At 47.7% G+C, this 19,455-nt stretch overlaps 1 protein-coding gene and 1 pseudogene across 1 annotated transcript in view; one reads left to right on the top strand and one right to left on the bottom strand.

The window, feature by feature from the left end:
- The window catches only part of TSEN54 (tRNA splicing endonuclease subunit 54), a 199,717-nt gene that overhangs the window by 5,740 nt on the left and 174,522 nt on the right, over nucleotides 1–19,455 (bottom strand). The window lies entirely within an intron of this gene.
- On the top strand, nucleotides 11,427–13,262 carry LOC144770207 (thiol S-methyltransferase TMT1B pseudogene; annotated as a pseudogene).

Raw genomic sequence — 19,455 nt, 5'->3', positions numbered from 1 at the left:
CCACAATCTACCCCACTACAATGTACCACAAGCTACCCGATTCCAATGTACCACAAGCTACCCCATTCCAATGTACCACAATCTACTCCACTGCAATCCATTACAATTTATCCCACTACACTCTAAACTACTGCACTCCAATCTACCCCACTTCACTCTAATTCCAATCTAGCCCACTCCAATGTACCCCAATCCACTCCATTATATTACAATCCAACCTACCCCACTCCATTCTAATCTACCCCAATGTATCCCACTCTGATCTACCCAACTCCACTTCAATCTACCACACTCAACACCAACCCACTCCACTCTATTCCTCTCCAATCTACCCCACTCTACTCAACCCCACCCAATCCAATCGACACTACTCTACCCCAATTTACCCGAAGCCTTCCCAATCTACCCCACTCTTCTCTATCCCACTCTGATCTACACCAATCTACCCCACTCCACTCCAATCCAACCCAATCTACCACGATCTACCCCACTCAAAACTACCCTGCTCCAATTACCCCAATCTGCTCCACTTCAATCTACCCCACTCTACTCCACATCAATCTAACCCACTACACTCCAATGTACCCACACCAATCTACCATGGTCTATTCCACTCCAAAGTACACCACTCCCATCTACCACAATCTCCACACCACCCCAATCGAACCCCACTCTCCTCAACACAAATCTATTCCACTCCAATCTACCACCACCCACTCCACCTAATCTACCCCACAGCGCTCCAGTCTACCCCACTGCACTCCAGTCTACGCAGAAATTTACTCCACTCCAATTTAGTAAAGTCAAACCTACCCCACTCCGGCACATGGCCGGGCAAGCCGTAATGGCGGACGTGTATTAGGCTAGCTCCGTCCAGCCTAAGCTAATATCCTTTACCTATCCTGCCTCTCCGATCTGTGTAGCCTTCCTCGATTGGGACCCGGTGGGGCGCATGTGGGGGCTGTATCTTTTGCCCCGTTTTGGCTGTGGAGCACTGCACGACGGAACGAGATGGCGTTAGCCCGGAGCGCGGCTTGCAGGTGCATGTGCTACGCAATAACGGGGCGGTCTGGAGTGGAGGCTGGTTGCCGGAGAGTGCTGTGTCTGGGGACCTCGGCGGGGAGCGGTGACGGCATCAGTGAGCCGGCGGTGGCTGACTGTGCAGTGAAAACCTTGAGAGGAACGCGGTGGCTCGCATTACGGATTTGGATTAGCACAGTAGGTGAGACGGGGGCAACCAGGTCCGCCAACAATTGCTGCTGGCACAACAGAATTATGCCGCCCTCCTATTGGATGAGGCTTGCCAGGCCTGGCTGGCAACACGCAGTCGGGTTTACCAGTGGGGAGATAAGTCGAGCAAAATGCTCCATCGGTTGCGCCAAGGGACGTTTCATTCCCAGGCTCTCCCCGGTATAGCAAATTAGGACGGGGAGTCCATCACGGACCCCTCTGTGATTGGCGACAGTTTTGCTAAGTATTACGCGGAGTTGTACGCCCTCAGAGAGTGTCTCCTCGACGATATGATAGGCCGGTTTCTCGACGACCTCCCGCCTAGGGCTCTGTCAAATGAGGCGAGTGGGGAAGTGGACCTCCCCCTTACAGAGGAAGAATTGGGTGCCACCCTAGGGGACCTTACTTCAGGGAAGGCCCCAGGGCCGCATGGGTTTTCCTCTGAATTTTTAAAGAAATACTTTTTGCAGCTGGGGCCCCGCTACCTCAGGGCGGTAGAAGAGTCCCGCGAGTGGGGATGCCTCCCTCGTGACTGTAGACATGCAGAGGTGGTGGGTTTTCATAAACCTGGCCGATATCCTGATCAACACACTTCTTATCATCCTATTTCCCTTCTGAACGTCGAAGCCAAAATTCTGGCCAAGGCGCTTGCCAATCACCTGCGGTCTCATTTTACTACTTTAGTGCACCCAGATCAGGCAGGGTTTATGCCCCAGAGGGTGACCCGTCACAATATTCAACAGGCGTATGTTGCGGTTGCGACTATTCGAGGATTGGGCGAATGAGCGTCGCTATTATTGGCGGATATGGACAGGGCATTTGATTCCCTTAGTTGAGTGTATTTATTTACGTTTCTTAACCGTCTGAATTTTGGACCACGCTTCTTGTCCTATCCGACTTTGCTTTACACTGATCTCACCGCGTCAGTGCACGTTGCCGGCTCTATCTCCTTTACCTTTTCCATTGGACGGGGCACCCGGCATGGCAGCCCTCTGTCTCCATACCTGTTCGCATTGGCCATGGAACCCCTCGCCCCTTGGGTGCGTATCGATGCGCAGGTGTCTGGATTTGAATGGACGCACGGACTATCAGATCGTATAGTATTATATGCCGACGCCGATTTGTTTTCCCTTACCGATGTGGATAAGACGGGCCCGAGATTACTCCGCATCATGCAGATTTTGGGGGAATCGTCGACTCTCTACATGAACCCCCGCAAGTCCACCTTGTGGGTTCTTGGAGATGCGTCGGGACTCGTCTCCTGGGCCTCGTCGGTTCAAGTGGTCACAGGGGGCATGAATTATTTTTGAGTGTTCCTGTCAGACTCGCTCTTCGTGGCTTGGGAAAGGAACCTGGTTTTGGTTTGGGAACACGTGCGGATCTTAAGACCTGGTCCCATATGCCACTGTCAATTTATGGTAGATCGGCCATATTCAAGATGGTCTCGCTCCCCCGTCTATTATATCAACTGCAGAATCACCCCTATCTGACTTCCCTTAGGTGGTTTCGACAGGTTAATACTTCTATAGGCGGGAGGAGCGGTGCTAGGTGCCCTACGGACATGTTTCCTCTCTACGTACTGTGGGGGGCAGGCCACTTCAGATATTCTTTCCTACTATATGGCCTTGTACCTCCTCGTCTTAAACGAGTGGTGGTATGGGGATATGGACGACCCGGCCTATGCCGTTGAGCGGCACAGTATGGGGGATCTCTCCCTGCACACAATACTGTACTCTGCACCGATATGAAATCTGCTGCCGTCGGTGACGAAGGTCGTCTTCCAAATTTGGCAGCAGGCCCTATGGAGGATGGGGTGGTGGAATAAACTGACGCAGGAGAACCCTCTGTGGAACAACAGGCGCCTGCCACAATTAGCCACTCTGTTGGGGTTTCGTGGTTGGGATAGCATTGGTATCTCTACCCTGGGGCATGTGATGCGGGGCCGGTCCTTAAATCCTTTCAGGATCTACAGAAGGACTTCCACATGCCGAAAACCCAATTCTATAGATACCTCCAATTTCAGCATGCACTTTCCCTTAGCCTGGAGGGTCTGGAGTCCCTGGCGGAGTTTAACCCGATAGAAGCAAAGGTGTTTATGGGAGATCTTCAGGATCACAAGATCTCTAAAATTTACCAATCCCTGGTTACTCACTGCTCTCCCACACTGCAGAGGCTTAGAGGGGCCTGGGAGGGAGACGTCGGCCCTCTTGATGAGGAAGACTGGAAGGAGGCCTTAGCTTCCCCTGCGGGGGCGGCTATAGCGATACAACTGCGCCTGGTCCAGTTTAAATATCTACATCGGGTGTATTTCACAAGATCTCGGTTGTGGGCAGCGGGACTAGTAGCCTCACCGGAGTGTCTCAGGTGTGAACTGGAGGAGGGCACCCTGATACATACAATTTGGCACTGTTCTTCCTTGTCATGAGTCTGGAGGGGAGTGATGGCCTGCCTCTCTGAGGTATTGGGTTAGGACCTTCCCCACTCGCCGAAGCTGGTGCTCCTACATGTTATGATTGGGGGCAACATATACAAACGCCATCTCATGTTCCTTGGGTTTGTTCTGGCAAAGAGAGACATTGCGAGGGACTGGAAGGCTCCTGTGGCACCTTCAGTCTCCGCATGGAAGAATGGCCTAGACTTTTGCATGGGCTTGGAGCTTCCCATTTTTACTGCAAGAGGGTGCCCACACAAACATTTAAAAATTTTGAAGCGATGGGCGGACTATCGTGGCTTGGTGCTGGGGACTGTTTCTGCAACGGGCCCCTCAATCCAGTTTAGGTTTCACTTTGTTGGTGCAAACGGTAGCTTATTTGTTTTTATGTGCTGACATCGCTTATTGTGAGGAATGTTTTATTGCTGTGCTGCTCTTGGGAGGTTGTTAGTGGGATTGGTTTTTTTTTTAATATTGTTTTGTTTTCATCTGCATTGCTCTTCTTTTTTCCTTGATCTTATGAAAATGTCAACGTCATAATGCATTACGTTTATTATACAGAAGTATCTGGGTTACAGAGCTCTGACACAAAAGTGCTATTTGATGAATAAAATCTGTTTTAAAACAAAAAAAACTACCCCACTCCATTCCAATTTACCCACTCCATGCCAATCCCCCCCTCCACTTCAATCTATCTCACTCCACTCCAATCTACTCCACGCCACTCTAATCTACCTCAGTCTACCTCACTCTAATCTACCACAATCTACTCCACTCTTCTCCATTCTACCACACTCCACTCTACCTCAGTCTAACCCACCCCACTCCAATCTACCCTGTTTCTCTTGTCTAAAACTCTCCACCCCAATCCAATCTACTGCAATCCCCCCCACCCTAATACACCCCACTCCACTCTTCCTCCTCTACACAACCCAACTTCAATCTACCCAACTCCACCCCAATCTACCTTACTCCATTTCACTCCAATCGACCCCAATCTACCCCATTCCACTCTATCCCAATCTACCTCACTCCATGCCACTAACTTTTAGCCATGCTGAACAGTGAACCACACTGGTGTACAACATGACAAGCACATTGCCAAAGCCAATAGCTCTCTCATAGGCTAGACCTATTGGCTTTGCCATTGCATGTTGTAGTTTGTGACTACTCTAGACTTACACTCCCTACATTAATGTGCCATCTAGTCTTTGGGCCTGCTAAAGTGTCGCATTAACAGGAATTCAATGTTTTGGGTGACTACAACAGGCAAGGTTACAGAGCCATACCTGATAAAGACATGGGTCAATAAAGACATAGAGGGTCCTCCGTGTAAATACTAAACTATTTCTGGTGGCCCGTACTTCTCGTAATATGACTTTCATGCAATCTTGGATTACATAAAAACAATTTACTGTGATCCCTCAACCCACCAGACTATGTAGCATGCTTCATCACTGGGATCCCTCATACGCCTCACATACACTAAAAAAGTACTCTTTGAACCTAGGGAGCCCATTCATCACTGCAATAATTTCAGATGAAGGAGGCAATCCAATGATGAAGCATACCATCTATGTTTGTGGGTTGTGACCTTTCTCACCGGCAACTTGTACAAAGATGTTTGCCGGTGGTTGCATTAAATTATTTTTCCATCAGTCACTAAGTCCGAAGATGGTGGCCTCGCTTTGCGCTCTGCAGCCTTGTCCCCAGTGCTTCATGGGTGCTTCTTTGCTCTCCCTTGCCGTCCTACGCCACCAACCACCACCAGTGTCCTGTGCATTTCCTCATCTGCTCGCGGAGTCAAGCCGAAAGTGGGGGTCGACTGGGACCAGGACTAGGTGCAAGGGGAGCGTGGCGATGTTGTAGTTCAGCTGATTAGAACTGGGTGGGACAGTGTGGCTTTGTCCCCAAAGTAATCCCTCATGACGAGGTTTACACTGATGAAATATCAGGTAATAACAATTTACTGGAATGTGCCTCAGTTAGCCATGGCACCTGCGTACCAAGCTCTTTGTCACCCTCCTTTGGCAAGGATGTGGCCACGAGTAAACTAAATCCCCATGCCTTCTAACTGCCAACAGTAATCTAGTAACTGTCCAAATTCATTAGGTTCATGTGGAGGCGGCTACATTATGTAGTAAATAAAGCTCAATCGCTCACTGAATATCTTAGGAGTTCTTTTAATCAGCCTGCCACGATGTGAGCCATCCTTAACACAAACTGAGCAAGGCATTCAAATCATTGACATTCCAAGAGAACCATGGTTTCAAGGTTCCAGTACATACACAAGAATATGACTCATCTTACCCCTTTCATATAACAATAAACAATGAAAACCCAATAAAAATAAATAAACGCACACTTCCCCAATTAAATAGTAAGGAAATACACTGCACAATGTACAGATGGAATATTACTAGCACAAAGTACAGATAGAAACAATAATAGTAATAAGTAATATGTAACACTTAACACAAGGAGATGTTACAAACACAATTGCCAACAACATACCCTCTAAACAGTGCAGAGTAGAAATTAAAACAAGGCTCAAGCTGATCCCATCACATAGTCCTACAGATAAGGGGAGGTCCCCTTACACAACCATCCCTTCTCTCACCTTCCAATGATCCTCTATCACACACTTCTCTAACACCATCACTACCCTGCCCTTGCCTGTCGAGTCCCTCCCTGCTTGTTCAGATAGTACATGGTGGTCGTATTGTCCGCCTGTACTAGAATGGAGCTGGTGACTAGTTGGGAGGAAGGCCTTGAGGGCTAGATGCACCGCTCACAGCTCCAGCATGTTGATGTGATACAATCGTTCTGTTGCCGACCAACGACCTTGAACTGGAGGGACCCCATGTGTCGTCCCCAACCCTGGAGGGAAGCATCTGTGATTAATGATTGAGAGGAGGGAGACTGATGGAACAGAAACTCCTACCAACAGATTCTCCTGTCATCCACTATGGAATCGATGCTCTGGCTGCTTTCGACAGATGTATCCTGTTGTCCCATCGAGCCATTCGTTGATCCCAATTGTCCTCCAGATCCTGCTGTAAAGGACACATCCTTAGCCTGGCGTTGGGGACAAGAAAAATGCAGGATGCCAATGCCCCTAGGAGAGAGGCAACCTGATGGACTGAAGGGAAGTTGATGTGCAGAATCTGTTTGCATTTCAGAGTGATAGAGGACAGTCTCTCCTACTGCAGAGCCTATTGTTGCACCCAGATAGTGGATTCTTTGCGTGGGATGCGGAGTCGATTACTCTAAGTTGACAGGAAGACCCAGCCGTTGGCAAAGGGCTAGACAATGTTGATAGTGTGTCCTCACGCTCTGGGGAAAAGGGTCCTTCAAAAGCCAGTCCTCGAGTTATGGGTAAACAAAGATTTCCTGGCGCCGTAGAGCAGCAGCTACTACTGCCATGCATTTTGTAAACACTCGGGGAGCCGACCAACCCGAAGGCAGGACTTTGAACTGATAATGGGTCGATCCCACCAGAAAAAGCAGGAACTTTTGGTGATATGGACTGACTGGGACGTGAAAGAATGCAACCTGCATATCTAACAAACACATCCATCTCCTTGTTGGGGATATATTTGATAGAGAGCCAACATGTGAAAGCTCTCCTTCAGGTTGGATTTGTTGGGGGAGCGAAGATCCAGGATAGGTCTGAATTCTGATTTGCGACCTTTCTTCCTGACTAGGAAGTATCACGAGTATACGCCTCGACCTCGCTGCGATATAGGAACTTCCGCGATGGCTGATTTTTGGAGGAGGGTGGATACTTCCTGCTGCTGGAGCTGCAGTTGGTGGCACGTAGTTTTTACTGGAGGGATCGTAGGAGGCCGATGTCAGAAACGTAAAGAGTACTCATTCTGCAGCGTACTTAACAACCGTTGGTCTTTTCTGATGCTGTGCCACTCTTCCAGGTGGTTGGCTATATGAGTGGGAAACGGTGATGTGGGAAGTGAGCATTCATTGCTTTGATAGAGTTTTTGCCGAGGCAGCAGATTGACAAGGAGCTCCTCTCCCTCTGGGAGTGCGACATCCCTGGTAGTGGGATTTTGATTGGAACAGCTGGTGTTGGTGCCTCTGCCACTGAGGGGCTTGAACCCTCTATTGGAAGAGCCGCAGATCGGCACCTGAACTCCTTTTTTCTCTCAAGCCCTACTTTTCGCAGCCACACTTATCACAGAGTCAGCAGGTGGGACAGATCTAAGAAACAATGGACCCTCTTCCAGAGGCCTGTATTTCTTCAAGATCCTCACTGGCGCGGACTTGAGCGATGCTGGTGTAAGGAACGTTTTCATAACAGGATGTAGAAGCCCCAGTACCAAGGGTAACAACGGTCTGGCTGCTTATATGTGATGCAAGGTTTCAAAAATCACTGAGGATGAACTTGCAGCACCCCTGGTCAGAACGTCCTGTAAAGTACTGACATCATTAACCGTAGAGACACTCGAAGGAGGACTGTCTGTAAGGGTCGGAGAATAGTCCCTCTTTGAAGATTGGGTAGAAGAGGATGAACGTGTCAGTGACCTGTGCCTTCTCTGATGCCCCCGAGACATAGATCATCTTCTTGAGGAGACTACCGGCGTAAGCGTATGATCTTGGTGGCTTGAGGGAGTGGTAGAAGAGAGATCTACTGCCTGTACCAGCCGAGCCAATGGAGACCTGTGAAGAAGACTGGAGTAGTCCTGTGGGCCTCATGCCTGCGCCGTTTCAGATTTCTGCCAGTGATGCAGAGGTAACATCCACCCAGGAGAGAGGTGCACAGATGGAGATTTCTGCCTCACTTCTTGTGCAGGAGTCGCAGAGCATGAACAGGGGCATACAGGTAAAGATGCAGGACTGCTCGACGTCAAAATGTTCACTTCCGGTGACCTTGAGGTTGATGACGACGTGTGTCTTGAACTTGATTGTGCGTGATGGGTCGACTCCGACTGATGCGAGTGTCTCGACTTTGAACGCGGAGTCACTGTGTCCTCCATCACCATCCCCTTGACGAGGATGGTGATGGAGGGCTGCTTACTGGACGTGAGACCGACGGAGGCTTATGTCTCGACGTCGAACGGTGGGTTAGTGACATTGACCGTCTTCTAGGGATAGATCTGTGCCTCGACATTGATCGCCGCGGGGTTGATGACGACGAAGGCGTTCGTCGCGACGTCTAACGTCCTTGACTTGACGCAGATGTTGAGCGCCCTTGAGATGGTGCTGGAGTCTTGTGCCTTGATGTCGAACGCCTGGGTGATGACGTCGACGGAGTCTTGTGACTCGACGTTGAACAACAGAGAGATGATGCAGACGAAGTCTCATACTTCTACGTCAAACGATGAGCCAACGCCGACGGAACTACTCCTCGACATTGAGCGCCGCCAATGGAGGGTCCGTTACCTGATGACTCGACGTCGAAACTGCAGTCTTTGATCTCAGCGTCGTTTGATACAACTGTGGAGGTCTCAACGACGACATCCGTTTTTTTGCCGCTGGTGGTAAATTCGATGCCATTCTCGAGGCCGATGGGGAACAGATCGGGATCTTACTTCTAGACGTTGATCTGGACCTCTTTTTTAACCGTCTCACCAGAGACCTTCCTCTGAATGTAGATTTCTTCCTCTCAGAAAGTCCACAGAGACGTATCCTTTCTCTCTCCTTGAGAGTACGCCTAGACAGCTTTTTGCAATGCAGGCAAGTCTCTGACGAATGAGAGTCAGAAAGGCAGAGAATACACACACAATGTGTTTCAGATTTGACCTTCTTCTTGCCACAGGAGGGGCAAGGATCAAAAAGAGATGGCATTGTGACAGAAAAATAACCAATTTCTGTCAAAAAAATTGTAATACTTCACTCTAAGACCTAAAACACGTCGAGTAAAAAGTAAAAAAACATAATTACATTTTAGAATATTTGACAAAAAAGTCAAAAAGTTAGAGCTGTGAATTCCAGGGTCGTGACTGAAGGAGCCGGAAAGAACTGACCTAACTGTCACCCCTGAGGCATGATGGGGGTCATGGCTGCCTTAAAGGCACTGTGCCAGTTTTTAGGTTTTGCCTGGCGAAAAGATGCGCTCTGCGCATCTTTTTCGCGCAGGCGAAATCCTGATGAGAACTGTAGTGTGGCTTTGGTTCGGCCCTCGTCATTCATTGGCTGGCTCCATAAATGGAGCCTAGCCATTGGACGAGGGGCCTGTCCGTCAATGCCGGACCAGATTCGGGGGCGTTCCCGACATTCTTTGGCTTTTGCCGACGTCACGCGACGTCAGCCGAAAGCCGGGAACGCCCCCGAATCTGGTCCGGCATTGCCGGCACCTGCCTCTGCCTTCCTGCTCGGGACAGTGCACAAAAGTCGCTCGATAGCCCCTCCCTCCCGCTCCGTGGCAGCCCGTCTCCCTCCCTCTCCTCAGGCCGGCCAGCCGAAGGAAGCAGCCGTCCGCCTCCAGCCAGGGCTGCGCTGGGATTGGCCCAGCCGGCCGAGCCTCCACCACGTCATCGGGAGGAGGAGTGGAGAGCAGGAAGCAAGAGATCTGCCGGAAGATGTCCAGGTGAGTGCTTTGTTTTTTAGTTTGTTGCTTTGTCCGTGTGTGTGTGTCTGTTCCCGCCCCTCACCCTCCCGCTGTCAGTGTGTGGCCGTTCCCGACCCCCCTCCCGCTCTTTGTGCCTTTCCAACCCCCCCTCCTAGCCGGCACCCGCCTTCCTGCTCCGGCCAAGGGTCGCCTACAATCCCTGACGAACCCCAACAGCTCTCTTCCACCAAGGGAGAATGTGCACCAGCAGAGGCAGGCAGTCTCTGACTCAACTGTCTCGCACACAAGGCTCGTGGTTCAGGCGGGGAGTCTCTGGCCTACTCTCGGCCTACTGCGGGCACCGGAGCCGGCCGATAACGTAGCCCTGCAGCCCAATTCCTGCCAGCTCCCCACTGCATCGCGAAACTCGAAGTCCGCTCCTGTTCGGACTTCGGGACAAGCAGTCGCGCCCCCCCTTACCGGGTACAGTTGTTCACGCTAGCTCCTCAGAAGGGCAGCAGGGGCAGCCTACGACGCCAGCAACAAGAGGGCACTCGCTGGCTTTGTCCCAGACTTTCCAAGGCTCCGGCGTCACAGTTGGGTGCCGCCGATCTCTCTGCGCGGCGGCCTCACAAAAGGTCCAGCAGTCAGCCCGATCGGCGATGACAGGTGTCCGTAGACCGCTCCCCGTCCAGAATTTTGGCAGCTGACTCAGGTAGGGCAGGATATTCCGCGGTGGCCGGCAGAGCAGCACTACAGCACTGCCATCTTGCCGCGCGCCAAGCCAATGAATTCGGTGTTTGAATACACCATGACCCCAAATTGATGACATGTGAAAACTATGGCACTGCTCTCACAAAATTGGAAAGCCAGGTTGTGAGATGGGTCCTATTGCCACTATCAATAGCCGACAGAATTGCAATCCAGAAAATGGTGTTGCCCCGCTTTATTTTTCTATTAACAAACATACCCACAGCACTCACACAACAGTTTTTCACAAGACTGCGCTCCTGTATGACCACCCCTACATGGGCAGGCAAACAACCCAAGGTAGGGTGGAAGGAGCTTACTCTGCCATATACACAAGGTAGTTTCGGGGCCCCAGACTTGCCGCTTTATTATCTTTGCACCCAAGCACAATACGTGCATTATTGGATACACCCACATGCATATCTATCGCACGAGGCACTGGAGAACGATAGTGATCATCCACTGCCATTTTATTGCTCCCAAAACGGTACACTCCACGGGCCGAAATTAACCCAGTGCACAATACAATTACAGCATGGTACAAGACGGGCTAATAAACTCCCGGCATATGCCACCGGCCCTGCCTTACAACACCATCCTCAAATAACAGTGATGCAGGAGAATAAAACGCAAAAACTTCTGGGCGAAATGGGACTGCATACAATGATTGAAATATTTCCCAATGGCTAATTCATAACACAATTGGACGTTATCCCAGCTGCTAACCGCACGCCGCTAATGTTATTTGCATATTTTAGATTACGAGCTGCAGTGAGATATTTATCCTACATTTCCTGAAGAACCCCCAACGCACAATACCCTAAAGCACTCTAGAGCATCGACTTGTAGCAAATATTTATTTATTCGTTACTTCTTTATAAAAAAACAAATTAATTAATTACATTTCCTTGCATAAAGGAATAATTCTGGACATGATTGGCAATCTATTTATCGTGTACAAAATATATACTATTAATTCCAGCTTTGTGTGCTATGGAACACCCTTGTTTGTAACGAAAAAACATACCGGTAACCTGAATGTGGACTCATCTGTGCATATGGTGTGCATTATTCCTACAAAGTAAATCCAGCGCAGCTCAGACACGCATCAGCTCGAGAGCGCAGACCTCAGAGGCGGCGGCGCCCTCGGCTCCGAACATGGGCCTTCTCATAGCCACCCTTCAGGGGGGCATCATGCTGCTGACCCTGCCAGTGCACCTCTTGGCTCTCTTAGGAGTATGGCAGCCACTAGCCAATAAGATGTTTCCGTACGTGTTGGCCACATTTAGCCACGTCTACAACCGGAAGATGCATTCCTTCAAGAAGACTCTTTTCACCAATATGCTAGACTTCGCCGGCCCCGGGGGGAAGCTCAACATTTTGGAGGTCGGAAGCGGAACGGGAACAAATTTCCAGTTTTTCCCGCCAGGATGCCGAGTCACGTGCACGGATCCGAACCCAGACTTCGAGCGCTTCCTGGGCAAGAGCGTTGCAGAAAATGACCACGTCCGGTTCACGCGCTTCCTCGTGGCGTCTGGGGAAGACATGTCGGCGGTGGCCAGCGGCTCCGCGGATGCTGTGGTCTGCACGCTGGTGCTGTGTTCGATGCGGAACGTGGAGGGGGTCCTCAAGGAGGTGGTGCGAGTCCTCAGACCGGTGAGTATTCTGTAGTGCTATTTTGAGATGTACAAGTTTAATATGGCAGCTGACTTTCACTTTCTCTGAGTCACTATTTCGAAGCGCAGATTACAAGGGAAAACTCGGCAAAGCAATAGCTACGACCTATATATTGGGCAAATGGCACTGGTTTCCTGACCCACACTTCACATGAATTATGTCAAAGCTGAGATTATTACTTGTTCACAAATTACATATTTTAGCCAATAGAACGTGTGCACTTTCTAAACTTGTAGGATTGCACATTCATAAAGGTTAAAATTTACAGAGACTTTATCTGCCAGCCTATGGCGTTACTTACCCAAGCGAAGGGTCGTTTATAGGAATTCCATTCCATTGTTTGATCCTCTACCCCTTTCCTAAACAATTCCATGTTCCGCATTTTATGCAGTCTATGCTTCATAGCATGTATGGAAAACTTGGAATCACTGAAAAATCATAAAAATAATGCATGTAGGAGGCAAGAAATGATCCAGGCTTTGTAGGCAACAGGCACCTCTATGTAGGATCCTGGGCAACACCCACCCTCTTGCTGAGGCAGATCTTTATCTTTTTGTTAGGAATGTCGCAAAGCACACTTTTGAAAACACTGCACTTCACGTGCACAACTCGACTTGTGTCATTTGTATCGGTGTAAACCTACGATTTTGTGTACTTGACTGTACGCTTCTCCACATTTTAGTAAGTCAATGCCAAACATACTTTTATGATGCTAGTAATACAAAATATATATATCTCTCTCAAAAATAATATATATATAGATAGATACACATAGAGAGAGACAAATTGTGTTTATAATTTTTGAACTACAGTAACTCATTATTCCTCTAATAACTAGTATATAATTTTTCCGGAAAACCAACTGGCTCTGCAGATTTTCCTTTATTTATTCCAGTATTTTCTAAAGTGTTAATTTAGGGAATTGGATATCCTTAAACAAAGTAGCTTAACTTCCTAGTTGAAATATTCTCTCTATAGGTCAGAACTATGATCTTGAAACTCCAAATATATTTCCCTTACATTTTCTATTGTTGTTGAAATATTATTTCTACTTTTTTTGGCCTTTGTCTTCTACAATAGAATGACATTCCTAGCATACAATTCTCCAAAAGCAACCCCACCTCAGCTTACTCAAATTATGATTCAGAATGCCTTACGCCTAAGAGATGTTTACGTGCCTCTGTTGCCTGCAATGTGTGGGGGCTCGCAGTGTGTGTGGGGGCTCGCAGTGTGTGTGGGGGGGCTCGCAGTGTGTGGGGGGCTCTGTGTGGCTGTGTGTGTGGGGGGCTCTGTGTGGGTGGGTGTGTGGGGGGCTCTGTGTGGGTGTGTGTGGGGGGCTCTGTGTGGGTGTTTGTCATTTGCGAGAGATTAAGCTATTGGCATTGTAAATGACAATGCCATTTATTTATGTTAAAAAAACATAAATAAAAATAATGTCAAGAGCAATGCCAATAGCTCTAACTTTAACAAAGGCAAAACCATTGCATTGTAAATGCTTGTTGTGTTTGCAATTGCTTTCATTTTCTATGCTATTGGGTTTCAATGCAGCCTATAGGCTAACAATGCTTACTCTTTTACAGATTGGTTTTGATTCTACTCATTAAAAAGAGTTCAAGTAATGTTTGCCCTCCTGTTGTCTATATTCTTAGTATGTAGTTGCAAAAGCAGTTGCTTATTATTACATTGATTAGCCTCTTTTATAGGGGCTGCATTGATGTGTGATGACATGATTTTATCTGTATATGTATGTTTTCATTTATATTTTTTAGTATTTCCGGGGTAATGTGCATGTGCGGGAATATTCAGATGAGGATCCCCTGGAAGAGAACATCTGTTCCACTCTGCAAGGCCAACTGCATAGTCCCCTTGACCATGCGGTTAATTCTTTCTGTAATGCCATTACCTTGTGTATTATAATAAGCTGTGCGATGATATTTGATACCCAGCGTATCAAGAAACTCCTTCATTTCACAAAACGGTAGCTGAGTGCCATTATCTGTTAAAGTATGAGGACAACCTTCTCTCCTAAAGAAGTCACGTAAGTTCATTACGGTACTCCTAGTCGAAACATCCTTCATGGATATGACCTCCAACCATTTGGAATAAGCGTCCACCAAAAACATAGCAAACCTCAAATACTGACTTACTTCCGCCAGTGGTCCAATATAACCATACATACTGTATGGCACACTTCCTTAGGATCCTGAATATGACTCGCTTCAGACTACACACCAACTTTAAGACTTTTATCACTCTCCCTACAGTCTACACACCTTTCTACCCATTGGACAGTTTGCACATCCACCCCCGGCCACCAAACGTTTTCCTTCACTCTCCTTTGGTCATGGTCTGCCCCAGGTGCCCTTCATGTGCCAAATGAATGATTTTCCTCCAAATCTGTCCCCCTCATTAAAAATCTATTTTTACTGACAGATAATTTGTCAAGTACCTTAACAAATGCACTCAAAGATATTGCGACAGCACTCTCTCTTCTGCGTCCAACCACCACCATCATGCAAACATCATGAAAAATCTCATCCATAGCCATTTCTTGCACACTCTCATCCCTAGCGAAAACACCTATTCCATAGTGTGCAACATCTTCCAACCAAGTCACTGCCCCCCTCCTTTTTATTGCGTTCTTCCTCACCATCAACAAGCTTCCACTCCACAGACCTTTGTGAAAGAGAATCAGCTTGAGCATCTCGTCACCCAGGCATATGCTCAATGGAATACATGATTTCTTGTAACCGAGCTGCCAATCTTGCAGACCCCTTCCCAGTCCCTCCAGGAGTCAAGACTTTCATCAGCAGCTTATGGTCTGTCCACGTCTTGAAATTTACTACCCACAGATATGTTCTGAAATAGTCCGCTGACCAAGCTGCCACCAATGCCTCACGCTGAACGACCAAGTAATTTTTCTCTGTCTCAGTCAGAAAGCATCTCACAAAGGCGACAGCATTACAAACATCTTGTTTGATTTTGTCAAAGCAAATCTGTGAACATCACTCCACCTGAAAGTACACCCTTTTCTCAACGAAACTTTCAAATCCTCTGTCTTAGTAGCAACGTTCTCCACACATTTGGCGTAATATTCTATAAGCCCCCTACATTACCTTAACTGATCTTTGTCTTTAGGTTGTGGTGCTAACTTTATTGCTTTCAAAAGGTCTCTTAGGTTTCACTCTTTCACAAGAAATAGTATGGCCGAAAATACTCTACTTCTTCACACAGAAACACACATTTCTCTTTGCGCAGAACAAGGCCCACATCCCTCACCTTCCTCAAAATTTTATTATGTTGGTCAACAGTTGCTTCGTAAATCAAAATGTCATCTTGAAAGAAAATAACATTCGTAAAACCCTCAAATATTTGTGACATTATTCTGTGAAACACGCTGGCTGTAGAAGACAATCCAAATGGCGCACAATACAACTGTAAGCCTCCACAGGTTCAATTATACCTTCCTTCACCATTTCACGCAAATTCTGACTCACCTCCTCTCTTACCACTATAAAAACCATCTGAACCATGTGCTTTACTTGAACAGCACCTGGTAACTGATGCATCCAACGTAGGATAGGTGGTCCACTGGCCAATGTCTCTGTAGCCATTCATGAATTGGTTCCATGTGAAGCCTTGCCTTTGGGCTGAGGGGAAAGCATGATGTCATCATGCCTAACATGTTTACCACCATCGTCACTGTCAGGGCTTGTACCTTCTAGTAAACGGCCCCTCGCGGCGGGATGCCTGACTTTCACCTTGTGGATACCCTGCTATCTCACAGGGGAATACCAGGAAGGGTTCCCTAAGCAAGCGCCGGGAAACCCACTGCGGGTAGCTGTGCGCTATATAAGCTCAACTACATTTACATTTACATTTAGTAAAGGCAAATCTGATCTGACACCGTGTCGATCCTTTTCTCAGTGGGAAAGGGCCACACTTGTTTGGAGTCTAGCCGTGCACCTAGAAAAATCTTTTCTTTCTGTGGTGTACGTGCGGACGTTTTTTGGTTTATGGAGAACTCTAATTTGTGCAGGGTTTGAGTTGTGATCCATATGCTCTCCTGGCATTTCTCAAATGATTCTGCTTTTACTAGTCAGTTGTTCAGGTAAGGGTACATGTGTACTTCCTTCCTCCTTGGGAGTGCAGCGCCACAGCTAGGCAGTTTGTGAATACCCTTGGCAGTGATTTAATGCAGAATGGCAGGACTTTGAACTGGTAGTGTAATTTGTATGCTCCGAACCTCAGGAACCTTTGGTGTTTTTGGTTCACGGAGATGTGAAGGTATGTATCTTTGATATCTATGGTTGCCATATAGGCTCCTTTCTCAAATGTGGTATGCCCCCTTGGAGAGTTGTTATCTTGAACTTCTGTGTCTTGATGTACCTTTTCAAAGCTCTGAGGTCTAGGATGGGTCCTAGGCCTTGTCTGGTTTTTGTACCAGGAAATAGAGAAAACACCCTGTCCTCCCTACACTGCTGGGACTCACTCTATTGCTGTTTCAGTAATAGGTCGACCTCTTCTTTGAGGCATCTTTGTTCTTTGGGGTTGATTGGTCTGGTCCTTAGTTTGAAATGTGGAGGCTGTTTTAACAGTTTGATACAATATCCATGACAGATAATGTTTAGGATCCATTTGTCAGAGGCGATGAAACGCCAGTAATGGAAGAATCCTTCAGTTCTTCCCCCAGTGATGTTACATGTGGGGGGATCCTCAGTGCGGAGTCACTTGCTTGAGGGCTCTACCCCTCTTGGGGCTGATCCTCTGCCCCTTGTTCTCCCCTGAAAGAGCTTTGACTGCATGCCTGAGTACTGCCATAGTTGTGTGGTCCCCTGTGCTGGGGCTTGGGTGTTCATGGGTCTTCTTGTTGCTTGCGGTGTAACCCCTGAAAACTCCTCGGAACTGTGGGGCTCCCACCTCCTTTGCGGTCTAGTTGTCTTTCTCCATGCCCTGCAATACCCCAAGGTTGCGGATACGTTGGCTCTCCTTCCTGCTGTGGAGACTATAATGGAATCTGCCTACAATGTACACCTGATGTAAACTGGGTCCTAGAAGGATTGTTTATATTTTCAACCCTGGTGTTACCACTTTGATTGTAGATGGCATCCTTAATGCTTCTCTCCCTTGATCAGTGATGCTTGGTAGCATGGGAAGATACAGATTCTTCCTTTCTCAAGTTATTAGAATTTCCAGTAAGAATGAGGATTCACCTTGATATTCTTTCAACTTGCCCCATATTTTACAGCTGCTCTCTTGATGACAGCGTTGTAGGCAACAATGTCTGGCTTGCATGGTCTGGAGGGGTACATAGCAATACTTTCTTCAGAAAGTCTCTGAATGTATTGCCAGCCTTAATCCATTGAGCATTCAATGCCGAACATTATGTCATATTCTTCTTTGTCCCCCGTTGTGTAGGCGCATATTTTCTCTTAGTTTCCTCTGCTTATTCAGGGTTGTCCGGCTGATCGAAGTCTCTGAGGTCTGGCTCTGGTTCTGTTTGATCCTTCCCCAGTAGGGATTCTGTATCCCTTCAGAGCTTCTTTGAATTCTTGCTGCCTCCTAAGCAGTTCCCCCTATCTCGGGCACGAGTCTCCTCTTTTTTCTCTCGATGTTGAGAGCCTACTGATTGACATCGATGGCCATTGTTCTCTTTTTAGATGTTGAGATGTCTGGTTGTTGAAGTGCTTCCCTCCTGTGCTCACAATCACCTTTCTACTTCGAGGCTGGTTTCTATGGCTTGCCATCGTCGGTGGCCATTTGCTTGAATCATGAGGCTCCTTTTCTATTCTTTTTCCCTCAACGGCAGAACATTTCCGCAATAGGACAGGCTTGGAGTGTTTTGACTACAATGTCTTTGTATCGGCACCAGGACGCAGACTTGTTACCCGTCGCTGTTTCCTCCTTGCACAGGTCTTTTCAGCGTCTTTGTTCTTCCGATGTCCTCCTTAACTTTAGAAGTCTCCCCTTGCGCCAACTCAGTGGCTCCCAGGGCTTCATCATTGCAGAGAGAGTTGCTGTACAGGATCTGTCCTTTGGGACTGCGCTATGGTGAGGTGTGCCCATCTCTGCTTGTCTTGCCTTCAGGGTCTTTGTCTTGAACAAGGTACAGGCTCTGCAGTCTTTTGCTCGATGGTCTCTTGGCAGGTAGAGATTGCAGACGTTGTGACTATCCTTCTTTGCAAACCTGTAGTGGCACTTTGGGCAGAAACAGAATGGGGAGTGTTCCATACCTACTTACATTCTACGTCCCAAGTGGTCTGTGGGAAAAAAAAACCTCCGGTCTTTATCGGCGTCTTCTCTCTGTGTTGGATGCAGGAGTTTCGGTGCTTTCTCCATCGAGGAAAAAACCCTTCCTTTCTTCCCGTAGGCCAGGAGCTCATGTCCGTGCATACAGACCTAGTGGCTGAAAAAATTCTCTTAAGATGAGTAAAATGTACAGAGGATTCTAGTAGCTGCATCGGACATCATCAAGGTGGGACCAATAGCCAAATGGATAACATAGTTAAATAAAAAAATACAACCAATCACTACATGGTGGAACAATGCATAGACTGTGAATCTAGAAATGACTCGCACTGCAAAGCAGAATTTCAGGAGCTGATGCAATCTAACTTTATACTATTCAGTCCAAGATTCCGGTCGAGGGAGACCCCACAACATATTGAATAGGGGAAATATTCTCAAACTGATCAAATCTTTACCAGGTCTGGAACTTGTCACATCAAAAGATCTAACATGGGTTAGATTTTTGAATCCACCAAAGAGAGAAAAAAAGAGAGCTCACTGAAATGTGTTGGATAAATCAGAAAGTAGTTGACCAATTGAGTCATTCAGGCATCTGGGGGAATATCAATAT

The sequence above is a fragment of the Lissotriton helveticus genome, chromosome 7 (genome assembly GCF_964261635.1).
Source record: "Lissotriton helveticus chromosome 7, aLisHel1.1, whole genome shotgun sequence".
In the NCBI taxonomy this organism is placed as follows: Eukaryota; Metazoa; Chordata; class Amphibia; order Caudata; family Salamandridae; genus Lissotriton; species Lissotriton helveticus.
The sequence above is the reverse complement of the archived record's forward strand: the minus strand, read 5'-3'. Positions and strand labels throughout refer to the sequence as shown.